The sequence below is a fragment of the Neovison vison genome, chromosome 6, assembly GCF_020171115.1.
Source record: "Neovison vison isolate M4711 chromosome 6, ASM_NN_V1, whole genome shotgun sequence".
Classification (NCBI taxonomy): domain Eukaryota; kingdom Metazoa; phylum Chordata; class Mammalia; order Carnivora; family Mustelidae; genus Neogale; species Neogale vison.
In genome coordinates, this window is record NC_058096.1 from 109,034,168 (window position 1) to 109,052,450 (window position 18,283).

The 18,283-nt window shown below is 42.4% G+C and overlaps 1 protein-coding gene across 3 annotated transcripts in view; it reads right to left on the bottom strand.

Moving 5' to 3' along the window:
* The window catches only part of DGKG (diacylglycerol kinase gamma), a 198,426-nt gene extending 180,538 nt beyond the window's left edge, over window positions 1-17,888 (bottom strand). For all 3 annotated transcript variants that reach the window (XM_044251946.1, XM_044251945.1, XM_044251944.1), the window contains exon 1: window positions 17,768-17,888. The gene's annotated coding sequence lies outside the window, so the exon portion shown is untranslated. The remainder of the gene's footprint in view (window positions 1-17,767) is intronic.
* Between the last annotated feature and the right edge of the window lie 395 nt (window positions 17,889-18,283).

Consider the following 18,283-nt stretch of genomic DNA (forward strand, 5'->3'; position numbering starts at 1 on the left):
CTCTGATCTTTAGAATTGCCTCCCTCCGTTTTAGCGTTCCCTGTGCCTGAGGACTTTACCCTACAAAATCCAATATTGGTTCTCAAGAACCAATACTTGCCTCTTATTGACTATCAATTTACATTCAACTCCTTTTCCAGGCACTGGAGGTCCTTTATGATCTAGTGTGACCTGATCTCCTACTAGTTTTAGGCAAGATGGTGGGGAAACCTGGGTATGGGGATGGTGTTGTCATCCACTCTTTCTGCTAACAGTTGGCATTCTGGGACCAAAAAAAACAAAACAACAACAACAACAACAAAAAAAAAAACAGTGTCAACACTGGCTATTGCTTTCTAGCCACAATTCACCAAATGCTAAAAGGGGGAACTCATGTGTAGTAAGGAGAGGCTTGCCCCTCTTGAGCATGGTAGGGGGGCATATATTTGCCTAGAGGCTGATGGGGAAGGAGCAAAGAGCTGGGATAATGCCATGAACATTTCCGAAGTGTAGAACAACTGGCCAAACAAAGACAACATGAGAGGCAGGTGCTTGGAGACACATACACACACAACATACATACATGTGGTTACTAAGAGTGCTAGAAGCTGTATTTAGGGACTGGCATGTCACTATGGCCCCATGGCTGTGGATCCAAAATTGATTTATAATGGGGACTCATGTCTCTAAAGGTAGAGCTCATGACTGAGCAGAAAAAGGTGAGAAACATGTGCAATATCACTGTGAAGCTTTTCTATAGGCCAGTTGGCCACAAGAAGGAAATGGAGGGGTGGTCTCCTAACCACTACTCTGGGACAAAGGAAGCAGGAGCAGAGAAAGGAAACTTGAACCCGCTGAATGTCTGCAGAAAGCCCATTTGGCTAATAGAGAATCAGACTAGTGTTTTTATTTCCTTTGTTGACATGGAGTAAAGAAATTTAATGGAATAAAGTCCTCTGGACCACACTCCAACAGATTTTCCTCACTTTTTCAATGGAAATGTCCTTCTCCACATTCAACAGCCTTGATAGACTTGATAATTTGTATTATTTACCTTCAACCTCCTTCCTTCTCCCAAAATTTCAATACCAAATCAGAAACTAACTTGCTAAGTGAAGCAGGCATAGAAAGCATCTTGAGAGAAGGCATTCACTCCAACTCAGAGGTCATGATTGTCAAGGAGAAACCCAGTTGTAAAAAAAAACAAAAAAAACAAAAAACCAAGGTCTCTAGATTTAGGCAGACACTAGGTTGTTTAAAAAAAAAAAAAAAAGCCAAGGTCGCCTGGGTGGCTCAGTTGGTTGGGCGGCTGCCTTCGGCTCAGGTCGTGATCCCGGCGTCCTGGGATCGAGTCCCACATCGGGCTCCTTGCTCGGCGGGGAGCCTGCATCTCTCTCTGCCTCTGCCTGCCATTCTGTCTGCCTGTGCTCACTCTCTCTCCCTGTCTCTCTCTGACAAATAAATAAAATCTTTAAAAAAAAAAAAAAAAAGCCAAGGTCTCTAGATTTAGGCAGAGGAAAAAGGAATGATTTGTTGAAAAAAAAAAAAAAGTGCCTGTAAAACATTCTATTGCATGTTTCACATCTGAAAAGGATATTTAGAAATAAGGGTAAGGGCACACAATCATGGAATACATAGGAAGATGCCACAAACCTATATGAATTACATCATGCAAAATAGCTGAGATTGATCTGAAAATACTAGTACCAAAAAACAACAACTATATTAGCCAGGAAAAGGTTGGGAGGGAAGTTTGGGAAGTGGGCTGGTTAATTCCAGAGCAAGAAGAGCAAAGAACACTTTGGTCTATTGCTTGGGAACAAGTATGACCAGGAGAACTTTCACTGGTTACTGAACCACTTTTACTGACTTTTGAGGGATTCTGGAGAACAATAACAGCAACAACAAAAGGCCAAAGGTCGAGAAATAAGCTTATCTAATCTTAGTTTAATTAGCAAAAATGTGGAAGAATATAGATTCTACAAACTATAAACAGTATAAGCATAATATTAATCTTAGTCAAGAATCCAAAACATATTTTAAAATGATTTCAAAAGAAAAATCACATCTAATGCCACTACCAACTACAACCACAATTGTAACATGTTACTTAAATTCATGAATAGATGCGTACATTTTTTTGTTTTGTTTTGAACTCCTTTTTATCTCTTTTTTACTTCTTTCACATAACAGAATATGGTGACTATTATTTGGTATTATTAAATATTCTCTTACATACAATATTGTTTTCCATGGCTATATAGTATATTTTACACATATATATTATATAAATCAACTGTCATTTATGACTTGTCCCTCATATTGTTTTTTTTATTACTCATTTCTAATATTCAGAGACTATGACCTTTAGCATTTCTGCTTTGAGGAATTTCCTAAGGTCTTATTTGTACCCTAATAATTAATATTTGTAAATGTTCTTTGGACCCTGGAAAAAAAAATTCACTCTCTGTATTTTAGATATTATGAAGCATATATTCAATCTTTATTCAATCTTGTATATGAATTATATAATTATTTCAATTATATCAATTGTATAATTATATTATACAATTCCTGTAATTTATATTATTTCTTATTTGTTTACTTGGAATCTGAAAGCCCGAAAGTGGCATTTTCATTTTATTTTATTTTTTGAAGATTTTATTTATTTATTTGACAGAGAGAAAGAGATCACAAGTAGGCAGAGAGGCAGACAGACAGAGGGGGAAGCAGGGTCCCAGCTGAGCAGAGAGCCTGACACAGGACTCCATCCCAGGACCCTGAGACCATGACCTGAGCCGAAGGCAGAGGCTTAACTCTCTGAGCCATCCAGGTGCCCGAGAGTTGCATTTTTAAATCTTTCCCCACCACTGTGTTTTGGGGGCAACATTAGTTTTGCATCTGTCAACATTTACTGATGCATATATTTTTCAGGACCGTGTAGCTTCACTGTGAACTGGAGCCTTTGTTTATATAAAACAACCCTCACTGCCTTATTCAATGATGCTTGTGTTAAGCTGTGTTTTGTCTTAGATCAATGTCATGACTTCTGCTTTAGTGTTTGTGTCATCTGTCCACTACACCTTGTCTCAGCATTTTAATCTTCGCGCATCCTTTCATTTCAGGGATGAATATGTAAACAATGTGTATGGTTGAGATTTAATTTCTGGCACAAGATGAAGACCTTTATTAAAAATGGGTCATTTAGTTCATTAATGGGAGCTGTTATAACTGACTATTTGATCTCATCATTTTCATGGTCCTTTTAATTTCTTTTTAAATATTTCCTCGGCATCTCCTTTATTTTCTGTCTTGTTTCATATGAAGTATGTTTCCTTAGAGTCCTTGGGTTTGGAAGATGGATTAGTGGAAAAAGAAATTCTATAACTATTATTTTCTAAAATTAAATGTCAAGAACAGAATGACTCTCTCATAGTTGAACCAAGGAATTCAGAACATTTTATTTTCATTGTCCTATCCCTTCCCATAGACGCCAGACAAACACCAGTCTTTGCAGGTTTTTAAGAATGTAGTCTGGGGCTTTAAACCCCAACTTGCTGTTTCATAAGTTTTTGTATCAAATGCGTATCTTCTCTTTGAATATATTTTACTTTTGCATACCATTTCATTTTTTAAAGATTTTATTTATTTGAGAGTGAGAAAGAGAGAAAGCAAGCAGGGGGAGGGGCAGAGGAAGAGGGAGAAGCAAACTCCCCACTGGGCAGAGTCCAACGTGGGGTTCTATGTGGGACTCGGTCATGGGACTCCAGGATCATGACCTGAGCTGAAGGCAGATGTTTAGCCAACTGAGCCACCTAGGAGCCCTTATTTTTTTAGTGTTTTTAAAATTTTTTTTTGTTTTTCTTTTTCCTAATTTTAAGTGGGCTCCACACCCAATGTGGGGCTTAAACTCATGACCCTGAGATTAAGAGTTGCATGCTCTACCAACTGAGTCAGCCGGGTGCCCCCTCCACATAATTTTAAAACTGGATCCACACAATAATTTAAACATCTCTTTTTAAGTTGGCTTCAGTACTAATCCTCTACCTTTTATAACATTACCTTCTCCACATACTGGATTCGACTTTCTATAAAACAAACTCTGCTCATTAGTTGCATCTAAGAGATTTTAATTCTGTTGTGTTTTAGTTTCCTTGCAATCTCATCTGTATCTCTGCATACTGCATTTCATTTTCATCTCTGCCTGCTTTCATTCTCTTCTGATTTGTGAAGGCCATGGTTTCCTGTCCTCTTAAGAGCATTCCAGTCTCCTAAAATATTTTCTTAGGTCCAGCTGGAGGAGCTCATTTAATTTCATTGTTTGCTATTCTTTGCTTCTTTATCTTGTGTTTTCCTTAGTTCCTATCTGTTTTACTCTTTACTCATTCTTAGAGAAGGAAGCATTCTACAGGTTTGATGCTTGTCAAATAACAGGTTTTGTGTCTTGTTCTCACTGAATGCTGAATTAATAGTGTAATAGTACATATTCCAGGCTACATCAACTTTCTAGAATATATTATCCCAGATAAATTCCACTTTGGATATGCACACATCCCAGGCTACATCAACTTTCTAGAATATATTATCCTAGAGAAATTCTACTTGAATTTTATTTTCCTCTTGGTCCCAGGACAATTTCTACTTTTTGGAATGTATCACAAGGGTTATAAAATGATCAAAATTTCTCAGTATTTTATAAATGTTTTAACAGATATATATTTTTTTTTCACTCTAGAATGTGAAATCCATTGCATATATATCCATTGCATCAAATTCCTTATCTCCTTAAAATTCTTTACATACTCATTCAGTTTTGTCACTCAATGTATTGAAGATTGATAGAAATATGTTGTTTCCCACTGTGAATGTTCTGACAATTTTATTCTATATATTTTACTATTTATATTATTTAGAATAAAAGTATTCATGAAGGGTATGCCTTTTAATGGATTATATCTTTTAGCCACAGTTAATGCACCATTTTACTTTGTCTAATATTAATATTGCTCTCCTTTCTTCCTTTGGTTTGCATTTTCCTGGTATATTTTTATCTTTCCTTTTTTCCTCTCCTTTCTGTCCCACTTTGTTTTAAACAGCATATATTTAGAATTAGTTTTTGCCCAATCCATTTCTCTTTGTCTTTTAATAGAAACAATTAAGCCATTCACACTTAATGTGATAACACATTTGACCTCACTTCTACGGTCTTATTTTATACTTTCTTTTTTTATGTTCCCTTGCTATTTTCTTTATTAGTTTTTAATCTTGGCCTTACCAGTCCAAATCTTTCTCCTAATTTTGAAGTTAAATATGGCATTTCTACTCTTATATTCATCTACTCTCTTTTCTTTTAAAAATGTATTTAGTATTTGATGTCTCTCAGCACAAAATGAGCGCTTTAGTACTTCAAGAATTTTTGTTTTTCTGGAGTAATCTGAGTTTTTAGATCCAGATTACTATCATTAAATTTCTTATCTATTGACAGTTGCATTGTTTCATAACCAAATTAATAAAGTTTAAACATTAAATCTGCTCTGATTTTATTGTTTACCTATCTTTTATATCACATCATCTCCATCCCCCAATTTTAATATTCATTAATTTCCCTGTTGATCAGAATATTTTGAATACTTTTTCCACTAAAGGATTTTGGTGGTCTACTTTCTGTGTATTTCTTTTGTCCGACAATATCTTTTTTTCCCCTCATGTGGTAGTGAATACAGTTCTGGGTCACAATTTTATTACCTTAAAACTCCATAGCTATATATCAACTTCCTTCTAACATTTACCACTACAAAATATCTGACACATGCTTATTAAAAATACTGTTTCTTTTCCTGATTACACACCAATAGATTCTTGTAAATCTTATAAATTAACAACATCCACCAGAACGTATCTTTAATTTTCCCTGGTACACAATGAGTATTTTGAATTGAAATCATAAAAATATTTCTCTATACTTTTTATAACTCATTTTCCATTTTCTCTTCTCCTAAAAAATTCCATATTTTAATATTTAATGTGTTGAAACAGCTTCCTCTTTTTCACTCATTAGTTTTGTTTCTTTTTTAAAAAAAGATTATTTAGAGCAAGAAACAGAAAGTATGTGTGGAGGGGGTGAGAAGGGGGCAGAGAGAGAGGGAGAGAAGCAGACTCCCCACTGAGCAGGAAGCCCATCTCCAGTCCAATCCCAGGACCCTGAGCCAAAACCAAGAGTCAGTTGCTTAATCGACTGAGCTACCCAGGAATCCCTTTTGGTTTCTTTATGTATTTTCTATCACAACTGTGAGAATTTATGATCATCTTTATTGCTCTACATTGTCCTAATGTCCATGCTTCCATTGCATGCTTTTAATTCTGCAAAATATTTTTATTTTAAAGAAAGGAAAGTTTCCTAATCTCAGATTGCTTTCTTTTGATAGTTCCTGTTACATTCTTTGGAATCTCTGTAAATAGAACTTGGACCTTTCTTTCTTTGCTTTTTTTTTTTTTAAGTTTTCTTCTTCTTTTTTTTTAATAGTGTCCATTTTACAGGGAGAAATTAGTTTCACATTCTTAGATGTCTTCCTTCTTCTGAACCACTAAATATTGTTTTTGTGAGCTTTGATGATGTGTTGACTATGAGTGAGTCCCATGGCCCATCACCATGTGTTTTGGCCAGGGTGTGTCTGAGGAGAAACTAACATGATTGAGATGCTGAGGTGGTGCTTCCCATCACCAACGTGGCTAGCACTGCTATAGTCCCTTGCCATATGCATATATGTGTGTGTATATATATATATACATACACATACATACATATACACACACATAGATACACACAGTATTTATATATTTAACATATATAACATATATAAAATATATTAAGATATATGTTAAAATATATGTTTTAAAATAGTGGCAAAATATACCTAATATAGAATTTATGTTTATTTACGGTGATAAAATAAACATGACAGAAAATTTACCACTCAACCCTTTTTAAGTATCCAGTTCAGTGGCATTAAGTATATTTATACTTTTGTGCAACTACCACCATCATCCATTCACAAAAATTTTTTCATCTTACAAAACTAAAACTCTATACTACTACATGATAACACCTCATTCTCCTTTTCCCAGCTCCTGGAAACCACCATTCTACTTTTGGTCTCCATAGAGTTTGACCACACTAAATACCTCCTATGACTGAAACCATACAGTGTATGTCATTTTGTGACTGGTTTATTTCACTTAGCAAAATATCATCAGGTTTCATCCATGTTGTAGCATGCATCAGAATCATTCCTTTTTAAGGCTGAATAACACTCCACTCTTATACATATACAACATGTATGTTATACATATACAACATTGTTTATTCCTTTGTTCATCAATAGACACTTGGTTGCTTCCACCTCTTGGCCATTGTGAATAATGCTGCTACATATTTAAGTGAATGACTATCTCTTTGTATTCTTGCTTTCGATTCTTTTGGGTATATATCCAGAAGAGGAACTGAGGGCTCATATGATATTCCTATTTTTAACTCTTTGAGGAATCACCATACTGTCTTTCATAGTGGTTGCACCATTTTACATTCTCACCAACAGTGCACAAGGGTTCCAACTTCTCACATTGCCATCAGTTGTTTTTCTCTTTTTCGTTTGTTTGTTTGTTTTTGAGAATAGCTATCCTAATGGATACAAAGTAGTATCTCATTGTGGTTTTGATGTGATGTGCATTTCCCTAACAATTAGGGATGCTGAGCACCTTTTCAGGTACTTATTGGCCATTTGTGCATCTTCTTTGGAGAAATGTTTTTCAAATCCTTTGCCCATTTCTTAATTGGATTATTTGGGGGTTTTTTGGTTAAGCTTGTTGAGTTCTCTACAGATTCTGAATATCAACCCACTTTCAGATATACGATTTGCAAATAATTTTCTCCCATTTTTTGTAGTCCCTGTCATTCTACCCTTAGAGATGCTAGTGAAAATTCTTCTAGGAGTTCCTTCTTTTTCATCTGTAGGCCAACTTTTCCTTCCATTCTGGTGATTTATGAGTTAGTTGAGCTTTCCCCCGATACTCTTTATCACGGCCTGTTGTCAAAATTTCTGACATGTGGATTACACTGGTATCCTTTTCTGTCTGTCAGTACTATAATAAATATCCTCAAATATTTATATATTAATATGATCAATTCAATAAAAAATCAGGGGAGTAGGCATGAGTTAAATGTGTTTTCTTCACTTCCCATTTTTAACGCAGTATTTCTTAAAGGTAGTCTACCTGCACCAGAATCACCCTGAGTGCTGGTGAAAAATGCTGCTTCTGGGCCACCACTGCACGTCTCTGAATCAGAATTTCTGCTGGGAAAGTCACCAGGCAAAAATCAAAATTCAAAAACTGCGAGATTGAGGGCTGCCATGTGAGAACTTGGGAGAGAAAGCAATGATTCCCTGGAACTAACCAAGTTTCAGAAGTCATAGCAGGTGATTCTTAAGTCTTTTTGACAGGTATATTAGTTATGCAGCTCAGAGACAGGATATTTAACAAAGCTTCCAAGAAGCCTCTCAGGCATGAGGGAGAAATTACTGTTGAATGCAAAGACAGGGATAATGTGCAGACATGATCATGACTGGAGTGCAGTGTCCAGTGTAGGTTCTGACATGCTCAAGAGGGCTTTTAGAGAAAACCTATTGCACTGAGGAGATTTACCAGAGAAGCTAAGGAATTAAAAACACCGTAGAGGAATCACTGAGGTAACTTCTTGGTTAGCAGTGGTTCTTAACTCTGTTGAATGCTAGTGTCACCTGAGGATCCTTAAAAAAACTCCTGAGGCCCAGGCCCTGACCCCAGACAATTTCAATTAGCATCTCTAGGAGTGGAACCCAGAACTGTTAGGTCTGCAGTGTTCTCCAGGTGATTTTAATATTCAACCAATGTTGAGAACCACTGGTCTGGAGAAGAGGACCTTGATTATAAATCTGTGAAGCTCGAATGCAGCAGAGGAAAAGAAGTGTTTCAGGAAAAAAAAAAAATCCACCCTTGACCATGCACCTGGCAGAAGGGACACTGAAGGTCTAGCTGAGTCAGCAGATGGCTACTGGCACAGCTTGCCTATCAAGCCCAGACTCTCAGTGCTGTGAGAAACGTCCTTCCCTTCCTGAAGAGGCACGGGTCTCCTTGACATGGATCTTTCAGACACTGGCAGTACATATATATCAAGATAAATGAAAATCGACTCCCATGATTTCATCAGCTCTTGTGGTTTCACCTACCACTTAGAGTGATGATTCCCTAATCTGGGTTTCTAGCCACAGAGCTCATCTATCAACCACATCTCCACCTGGATCTCTCACGGACACTTCAAATGTAACATATCCCAAACTGACTCATTACTTAACCCTATCCTGTTTCTTGGTTCTCATGGTCAATGGAACCACTATCCTTCTAGGCACACCAGGTGGAAGCCTGGGAGCTACCCTTGGTTCATCTACCTCCCTCACTATTCTCACATCCACTTAATTACAGGTTCTTTCCTGATTCTGTCCTTCCCTCTGTACCATCTTGTTCAGTCCTCATATTACCTAAATTCCCACGGAAACCCCTCAGCGGACAGCCCCACTTTTTGTCTTCTCCCCTCTTTACGTTGTAATTGGAAGGACTGCTCTAATGTTAAAATCTGGACATGTCAGTTCCCACTTAAAATTTGCCAGTGGCCCTCTGCTGTCTACCAGGAAAGATCCACATTCTTTTATTTGACGACAAGCCCCTCCTGCCCACATTTCCAGCCTCATCTCCCAGCATTTCTTGAATCATGGCTTTGCTCCAGCAACACTGAACTGGAGACAAGAACTCCTTTGGAGCTTCTGCTTATGCTGTTCCATTACCCACACTCAGGCTGTATTGCCCACATCCACTTCCTCACTTCAACCCATCCTTCAAATTTCAGCTGAAGTTCTTCTACTCCAAAAAGTAATGCCTGACCTCCTTGGTCTAATACCTTCCTAGGCTGGAGAGGTGACCCTCCTCCAAAACATAATGGTACATGGTATCTCTTTCTGGATCTGTCCCATCCAGCTCCTGGAAACGCAGTGGGTCCTGTTCCCAGAAACTACTCCTCTGCCCACCACAGAGGGGATGTTCAGTATATATTTGCTGATTTAATGTTAGTCAAATGATTGGGTGAATCTCCTGAAGAATGTATTTGCCATGATTTGCATGATTTACAGATTAGGAACAATGGAAGCTTTGGAGCAAAGTGGAAATTTCCCCAGCTGTGGGAACATATAACTACTCACTTCCTAATGCTTGGGTAAGATCACTTTGTGATCAGCCAAAGGCTGCTGGACATCCATGTATGAGAAAATGGAGGGGACCAAATTCCACCAGTGGGTGTCCTGGGGTCGGATTCTGAGGATCACGAACATACTTATTGATGACAATCTGGCTTGAGAGAATGGGAAACTGGATGAGAATACCCAACCCACATCGCACTGGACTTCATGGATTCTAGAAGGAATCCTCTGGCCCTCTCAGAGACTGAAAGAGCTTTCTCTGGCTCCACTTTAACTGAAAGGCAGGGGCACTGAGGCAGCTGGTAAAGGGCTGTGGGCCACTGTCCCAGAGCAGAGAAGTGGAGAAATACAGGAAGGAATGAAAACATTTGGGCCAAACATTTCAAGCATTTCAGCATCAAAGGGTTAAAGTGGCCTTGCTGACATCTGGTTACTTGGAACTTTCACATCTAATCAGCCACCAGGGAAGTGAAAACTCAGTTTCTGTGTAGATGAAATATTGTTTGTGCCTTAAGTGAGGGCCCAATTCTCCATGTAGACCACTAGAAGAGCATGGTGGGCCCAAATGGCCAGCTGGGCAGATGGGTCTGGGGTTTGTCAGCAGCTATGTACCACTGAGTTTTACCTGTCATCCCTTGTCTTGCCACAAGAGACTCTTCTAGACTCCTTTCACCCCAAGGCTGAAAGAAGGCTGGGGATGTCTGTGCTGTATCACAATCATGACTGGAATCAGGAGATCTCATGAATATGAGCCCCTGTTATCTTCTAAGTGTGGTACACATCCAAAGGATGATTATTATTCTCATGATTTTTATTAATTTAAAAAATGTTTTCTAACTTGAACCTTTTCTCTCTGTGCCCCTCTCCTGCCTTGAAGACATTTTGGCTCCATGTCCCACTTGGAAAACGAGAACCTCTCTTACGTTCTCCTTTTAAATCACAATACCAGGAAAGGATCTTGAATTTTCACTGAGGCATCAATGACGTCAGAGGTTAATTCCAAGAGGAAAGTGGACATTTCTTTAAAAAAACGAAACAAAACAAAAAAACCCCAAAAACAAAGGCTGTGCTTCTTCAGAAATGAAGATGAAGAGCTGGAGTTACGCCCTGGGGAAGAGTGGGAGACCTCAGTTCCTATCAGATATGCAGGACACTTCACCTTTAGAAAGAAGAGGATTCCACACTTGAAGACAAAGCCCTGGAATGGGTACTCTCTAGGCTGCTTCCCTCATTTCATTTTCTATGATGCTAGAGACGCTTTTATTGGCCTCAAACTAATCCAGGTGTTATGGCCTAACTGAATAATGCCCCAGAGTGCTAAGACAATATGCAACTGATATCACCAGACCACTCTCCTTAATCTGTTCAGAATCCAGAGTAAGGGGTCCACTACCACCAACCTCACTGCCAACCACCATTGTTTCCACCACCATCACTACGACGGACACCATCACCTCCAAGGCAAAGACAGTTATGATTTTTTTAATGGGAGAAATAACGTATGAAAATTTCTTAACTTGAGGGGCTGATATTAATCCCAGAGAACGTTCTGGAACAGATGTGGAATAAGACATTATGACTAAAGTTGTGCCCTCTAAGAACCAACAAGGGTTAACTGAAAGTAGCTTATGTCAGACTAGCAAAATAACTGCTTTGACAACATAATTGGCAGGTGGATCAGGGAAATGCCAGTGATAAAAAGTATCTGAACTTAATCAAAATCTTAGAGAAGATTCCTTTGATGAATTTTTGAAAAAGTTGAAGAAATATGGGTCGGGTAATGGTAGGAAAAGTTGAATAAATTTTCTGAAAGGCTGCTGTTTACTTAATGAATGAACATCTACCTTGAGGGAGCAAATAGTGACATGCCTCAGAATTCCCGTGACGTTCATCATTTTTATTGATGACATAGTTGAAGAGGTCACACTCGTCAGATTTGGGGATGACAGGAAGCCAGCTGGAAGGGACAGTATATACACTGGATAACAGAATCAAAGCTAAAAATATTTAGGCAAGTTGGCAATAGAGACTAAACAAGACAAAATGAGTGACTGAGTTGAGTTGAACAGGACGAGATGAGTGATAAAAGCAAGGGCTCTATATTCACATCCCAGGTAGCATCTGTACGACGGTAGCACATGGGGGTGTGTGGCAGGTGCTACTGTTTGAGAGGAAGTTTGAAAAAGAGTTGGCTTTTTTCATTTGGCACTAGACTCACCAGTTACTATTGGCTTAGATTCCCAATTCAACCTTACAGAGTTTTTAAAAAATCTATATGAAACGTAAAATGAAGGAGGTAATAATCTCTACTTGGGACTAATTCAGCTGCCCTTGAAATTCTGTATTTTATTCTTTAAGAACAAGATGGGAGGACGCACCTGGGTGGCTCAGTTGGTTAAGCGACTGCCTTCAGCTCAGGTCATGATCCCATGATCCTGGAGAACTGGAATCGAGTCCCACATCGGGCTCCCGGCTCCATGGGAAGTTTGCTTCTCCCTCTGACATTCTCCTCCCTCTCTCTCTCTCTCTCTCTCAAATAAATAGGTAAAATCTTAAAAAAAAAAAAAAAAAGAAAGAAAGAAAGAACAAAGACAGGGAAAACTAAAAGAAGAATGACTACAATAGTGAAGACACTGATGCCAATGATGTATGAGGCAGGGCAGAGCAGCACGAAGGGCACTGGCTAGGGAGGCAGGAGCGGGACTGGGCCATGAACTGGCCGTGAGATCCTAGCCAAGCCAGTATTTCCCTCAGAGCTGGTGACAGGCCTCTCTGAGAAGCCTGGGTGGTGGTTGGCTGGTCTGCCCTCCTCAGTTCTGGCCTTCTGGTCAGACCACAACACGGGTGGGTTCCTTTCTCCCTTGTCACTCATCCAGGGACAAGGCCTCTGGAGCGCCCAGGAAAAATTTTGCACTCTTGAAATGCCACTAACACTTGCAAATTATACCAATTATTTCCCTCAGGAAGCCTTCAAATATACCCTTTCTTTGGCTCCCTGGGAAGTCAAGCTGATGGCGGTTCACATCTCCAATACCACATACGACATTAACGGAGGCAGGAAAGAAAAACGCCTAAGAGAACAGGCTCTGAAATCACAGGACTCTGATTTAAAATGCAGCCTCCCCTACTAACTTCATGAGCATTTACTTAAGACTCCCTGAGACTCAGTTTTCCTGTCTGTACAACAGGATTAATGCCAGACTCAGAATGATGTGAAGATTATGTGAGGCAATGCATATACAAAATAGAGCACTATGTCGAGCACAAAGTAGGAGACCAGTGGATAGTACATCTAATGTTACTACTCCATTTATTTACCCAGCATCCCTCTGCTTGCTTTTTCCCCTCTCCCACCCTCCTCTAGGCCAGGTACTGGGCTGATTCTAGGGAATATGGTAGATTCACATCTCCTGACCTCACCAAGCTCACAACCCAACCACCACTGTTTAGACCAACTTTCTACTCCGATGGCAATATTCTGCATCTGCATTTTCTAATGTGCTAGCTGTATGTGGCATTTAAGTACTGCAAATGGGACTGACGTGACTGAAGAATGGAACCTTCAGTTTTATCCAATTTTAATAAATCACATGAAATGGAAATAGTCCCATGTGGACATAGCACAGCTCTAGATACCTTCCTGGTACATTTCTGAGGCTGCCTAGTCTGAACAAATAAAAATGCATGGAGAGAGAAATGCACATAAAGCACCCAGGACACCACCTGGAAAATTCTCTTATTTGTTCGTTCACCACATTCAATTGTCTGTGGTGCATAAGTTCTATCCCTGGAGCCGCGGTATGGTGAGAGCTGTACCTTCAATGAGCTTCCAGATTCGTGGGGGCTATGCAGAGCAGTGCATTCACCATAGTGAGGGAAGTGTATGCACAGGTGCAGTGGGTGAAGCAGAGAGAGGTCTCTGACCCAGATGGGTAAGCCGGGAGGGCTCCCCAGAAAGATGGTTTAAGATCTGAGCAGAGTCTTGAATAGATTTCAGAGAGGGGAGCCAATGAATATTTATTCAATTTACAACAACTGGTTATATTCCAGGGCCATGAGACCCAGTGCTGGTGGCAGAGGTGGCCGTGGCGCAAACACTGTCTTAGAGAAAACTCATCGCCTAGAGCCAATTTGTTGTCTTCAAACCCTTCCCCTTTGTGTCTTTTTTGTATTGCTTAATTTCATTGCTCTTCTGCAGCCACATCTTCTTTACCTGGGTGCATTTTTTTTTTTGGATGGTGTATATAACCTTATTTTATTAGGGCTTTATTAGTAGTCACTTACCATAACTGATTTGGTGGGGGGTAGGGAGACAGATGAACTCTGTTACATACAAGGTGACATCAACTCCCACTGTGATTTTGTTGTAAAATTCTTTTCCTTGGTATAAACAAAAGGCTCTGTGAATATGGCCAGTGTGTGAAGAAGCTGCTATGGATTGGCTGGGCTGGCTGAATCTGGCTGTGACAGTGATACACTTTAATAGGAGTAAGGGTTATTCTCTTGACATACATGGAGAAGTGGGATCCTACACACTTGTGTATTTTACATAATGTTTGGTTTGCCCAAAGCTAGTATGTGACATCTAGCCAGAGAATTCTGCCACTGACCATTGCTCACATGAAAGCAGGTACAGCTCTATATTGTATGGTTTCCATATGCACCAGGGTGTGTATAAAGCTGGATGATACCTGTGATTCTTCCTCCCAGGAGGCCAGGGGGATGCTCGGGTGGTATGGTTTGGTCCCAGGAGGCCCTGGTCTATTTGAGTCTGTAGAGGTCATTTGCTTTGACTGTGTCAGAGTCACCTCTGATGGATGGAAGTGTAAACTGGTGTCGCCTTTTCAAAAAGCAGCTTGTCCTATATATCAGGAGTCTTAAAACATTCATGCCCCGTGGCCCAGTGATGCTGCTTCTGGGAATCTATCCAAACAAAGTATTTGGAAATGTATGCCAAGTTATTTGTAGTTGCTAAATGGCAAATAGGTGTAATAATATATGGCCATGAAAATGATGTTCGTGAAGGATTTTGGCTACTAACACTAACTGAGGGGACAGGGAGAGTAGAGAAGCAATAGTTACAGAGGACAAGCAATCACTCAGGACTCAGCCTGGGTTTAAATCCTGGGTCTACCACTTACTAGCTGTGTGGGAGGGGCAAGTCACCTGAACTCTGTGGGGTTGGCTATAATACTTGCCTCAGAGAGTCTTCTGAGAATTAAATGACACAACGAATATAAAAGAATTAGCACATAAAACATACATTTAGTAGATACTCAATCAATGTAGGCTCACTATAGGTTACATGATCTCAGGGCAAAAAAAAAAAGGAAAGAAAAGAAATATACCAATATAGCAACAGTGTGGAAATCAGGTGGACGATGTGGGTGGTGGTTGATTCTTTGTACACTTACCAACTTCCCCAATTTTTTTCATTCAACAGTAAATGATTTTCACACTTAAAAAGTATATGTAATGATGGAACACAATGCGATTTTTTTTAAAGAATTTTACCACAACTGTCCCTTCTTCTTCCAAAGCAGGAGCAGGGGGCAGCCTCCTCCCCCAAGCATCAGCAGGAGAGGAAAGAGTTCGTACTTTGTGGGTTCTCCCCTGGCAGTGCCTCAGAGTGCAGAGCTGGGACCTCTGGGTGCCACCTGTTGAAAGTGCTCTGTGGCAAGTTGTGGAGAGTTGTGGGGGGAGTTGGAACTGGTGTCCCAAGGGATTTCTCCTATCTCAGAGAGTCTAGATTTGAAGATGCTCTGGTATTTATCATTTTCTTCCCATGTTTGATTGATCTGAACCAAACACTGAACTAGAAGTGTAAGGTGGGGAAGACTCCTCTACTGGCACCCCTCCCAGAAAAATACCCGAGATAATGCCTAGAGTGCTACACATAAACCCTACCCAGACACATTCAGGGTGAGCCGCAAAGAGAAGACTTAGACCAGGAATACAAGAGGGAAGTTAGCTTAGTTGCACCTGCTTTATTTAATGCATATAATTTATATGCAGAATGTAATCTCTGGCAAGTCCAGCCCTTTTTAACACGTCAAGCCACAAAGTCCCTTTCCACGTTAATTAGGACACTTCCCTGGAATGAGAGGATCATAAAGCCCAAAGGTAGGGGTGTGTGCATGTGTGCGTGTATGTACGTGACCAAGCGTGATGACAACTGCCCTGACGATCTAATGTCCTTCACTGACAACGAGGGTGCCCTGTGCTCCAGCAAGTGGCTCTGGGGACTGTATTTTACACAAAGCATCCCAGGCACCGAAATCACGGATTGGTTCTCCCCACTCGAACCTGAGGGCCAGTTCCCAGCCCTCTGTCCTGACCCCTGCCCCTCCTCAGTTTCTACCGCCGGTGCACACCTCCAGACCCAAGATGGTGCCCCCCAGACCCTGAAACGAAAGAACGACAAACAGCGCTGCCGTGCCCTCCCGGGACGGCGAGGTCACCGTATGCTAATGCAGTCCTAGGAGCCGGCCGGGTCGGGCCGCGCCAGCCCGCGAGCGCGTCGGCGGGTTCTCAGCTCTCCCGCGCACCACTGCGGCGCAGCCACCGATCACCGCGCGCTGCCGCAGACCCTCGGCGGTGGGGAGGAGGAGTCGTGCCCGCCACGCTGCGCTCCGCAGCTGGATCGCTCACATCTGGAGACGCCTCCTCGCTCCTGTCCCAGGCTTTCCGCTGCAGCGATGGCGGGGGTAGGGGAGGCGCGGCAGAGTCACCTGTAGGGCTTTCCAGAACTCCGCGGGCCCCCTCCGTAAATTCTAGCCCACCCATCCAGAGGAAGAAAAGGTCAGAATATTCGGGGTGAGGTGACTAGTGGAGTTTTGGAAAGCCCCACAGGTGATACTAGATACGCGCCCTTCAAGACGCACATACACGGGCACACATGTTGTGACTCGGTCACCAAACAGGTCAGCTTATTATATTCTTTCTCGACCCTCTTCTCCCTCCCTGGCTTGTATTTGCCCAAGGTGTCTGTGTTCTCGCCAGCCTCCCTTCAAGCTCCCCTAGCTCAGAGGCTTTGCGGACTGTCCCGAAGTCCTGGAACCCCGCGGGACCGTCAGAGGCTTTGGCGGCCATACGTTAAGAAAAGTGTCCCTGCTCCTCGCCGCCCTTGGGCACCCTCGCGCGCGAAGGCTACCAAGGAAGCAAGTATGTCTAGAAGGAGAAAATCTGGCCAGATGCTGGAGCCAAGTGCCGGGAGCAAGGCTGCCTCCCGCCTGCACACCTTTGGGGCGTGGAAGGTCTTCCCAGTAGAAGAGGGAGCCGATGACCCACCCGTGCCGCTCCCGTGTCCCCAGCCCTCCAGCGGGGCGTCTCCTCCCACAGGGGCTTTGCGGCAGGTGGCAGCGCCGGGGTGGGCACAGTGGCGTCGCCGGAGGCTCCCTTCCCTGCCCGCGCGACTGGCTCCCGCTCTGCCCTCGTTTCCCAAGTTGCGGCCGCCCGCGCCCGAGAGCCCCGAGCCTCCTCCGCTGCGCGGGCGGCCGTCTTACCTCACCATGCAACACTTGGTTGCGCGGTTCCCCGGGGCGCTCCTTCCTCGGGGCTTATTCCCTTACTTGGGAGGAAAGAGGAACCGAGAGACCGAAGGGGGACGGAGGCTGAGTTTGGGCTCCTTCCCGCCGGCGTAGCCCTCTCAAGAAGGGAAGCAGTCCCCTCTCCCGGGAGGGCGCCGCGGGGCCGGGGCGGCCGCGCTGGGGCTAGGCAGAGCCGGGGTCCTGCGCCTGCCAGCGGATCCTCGGCCCCAAAGCAGTGCGTCCCCGCTGCCCGCTACTACGGCACTGCGGCGCCCCGCCCCTAGCCGCGCGGCGAGTCCGCCTGCCACTCTCCCGCGGAGCCCTGCCCCCGGGCGCGGAGCCCGCCCCGCACCCCCGCGCGCGCGCACACACACACGCGCCACAGACAAACACGCGCGCGCGCCTTCCGCACACGCGTGAATGCAGATCCGCTCGCAGCGACCACGCGTCTCTTGGGTGCAACTTGGGCGCGCGGGCACCGCGCAGTTCGGG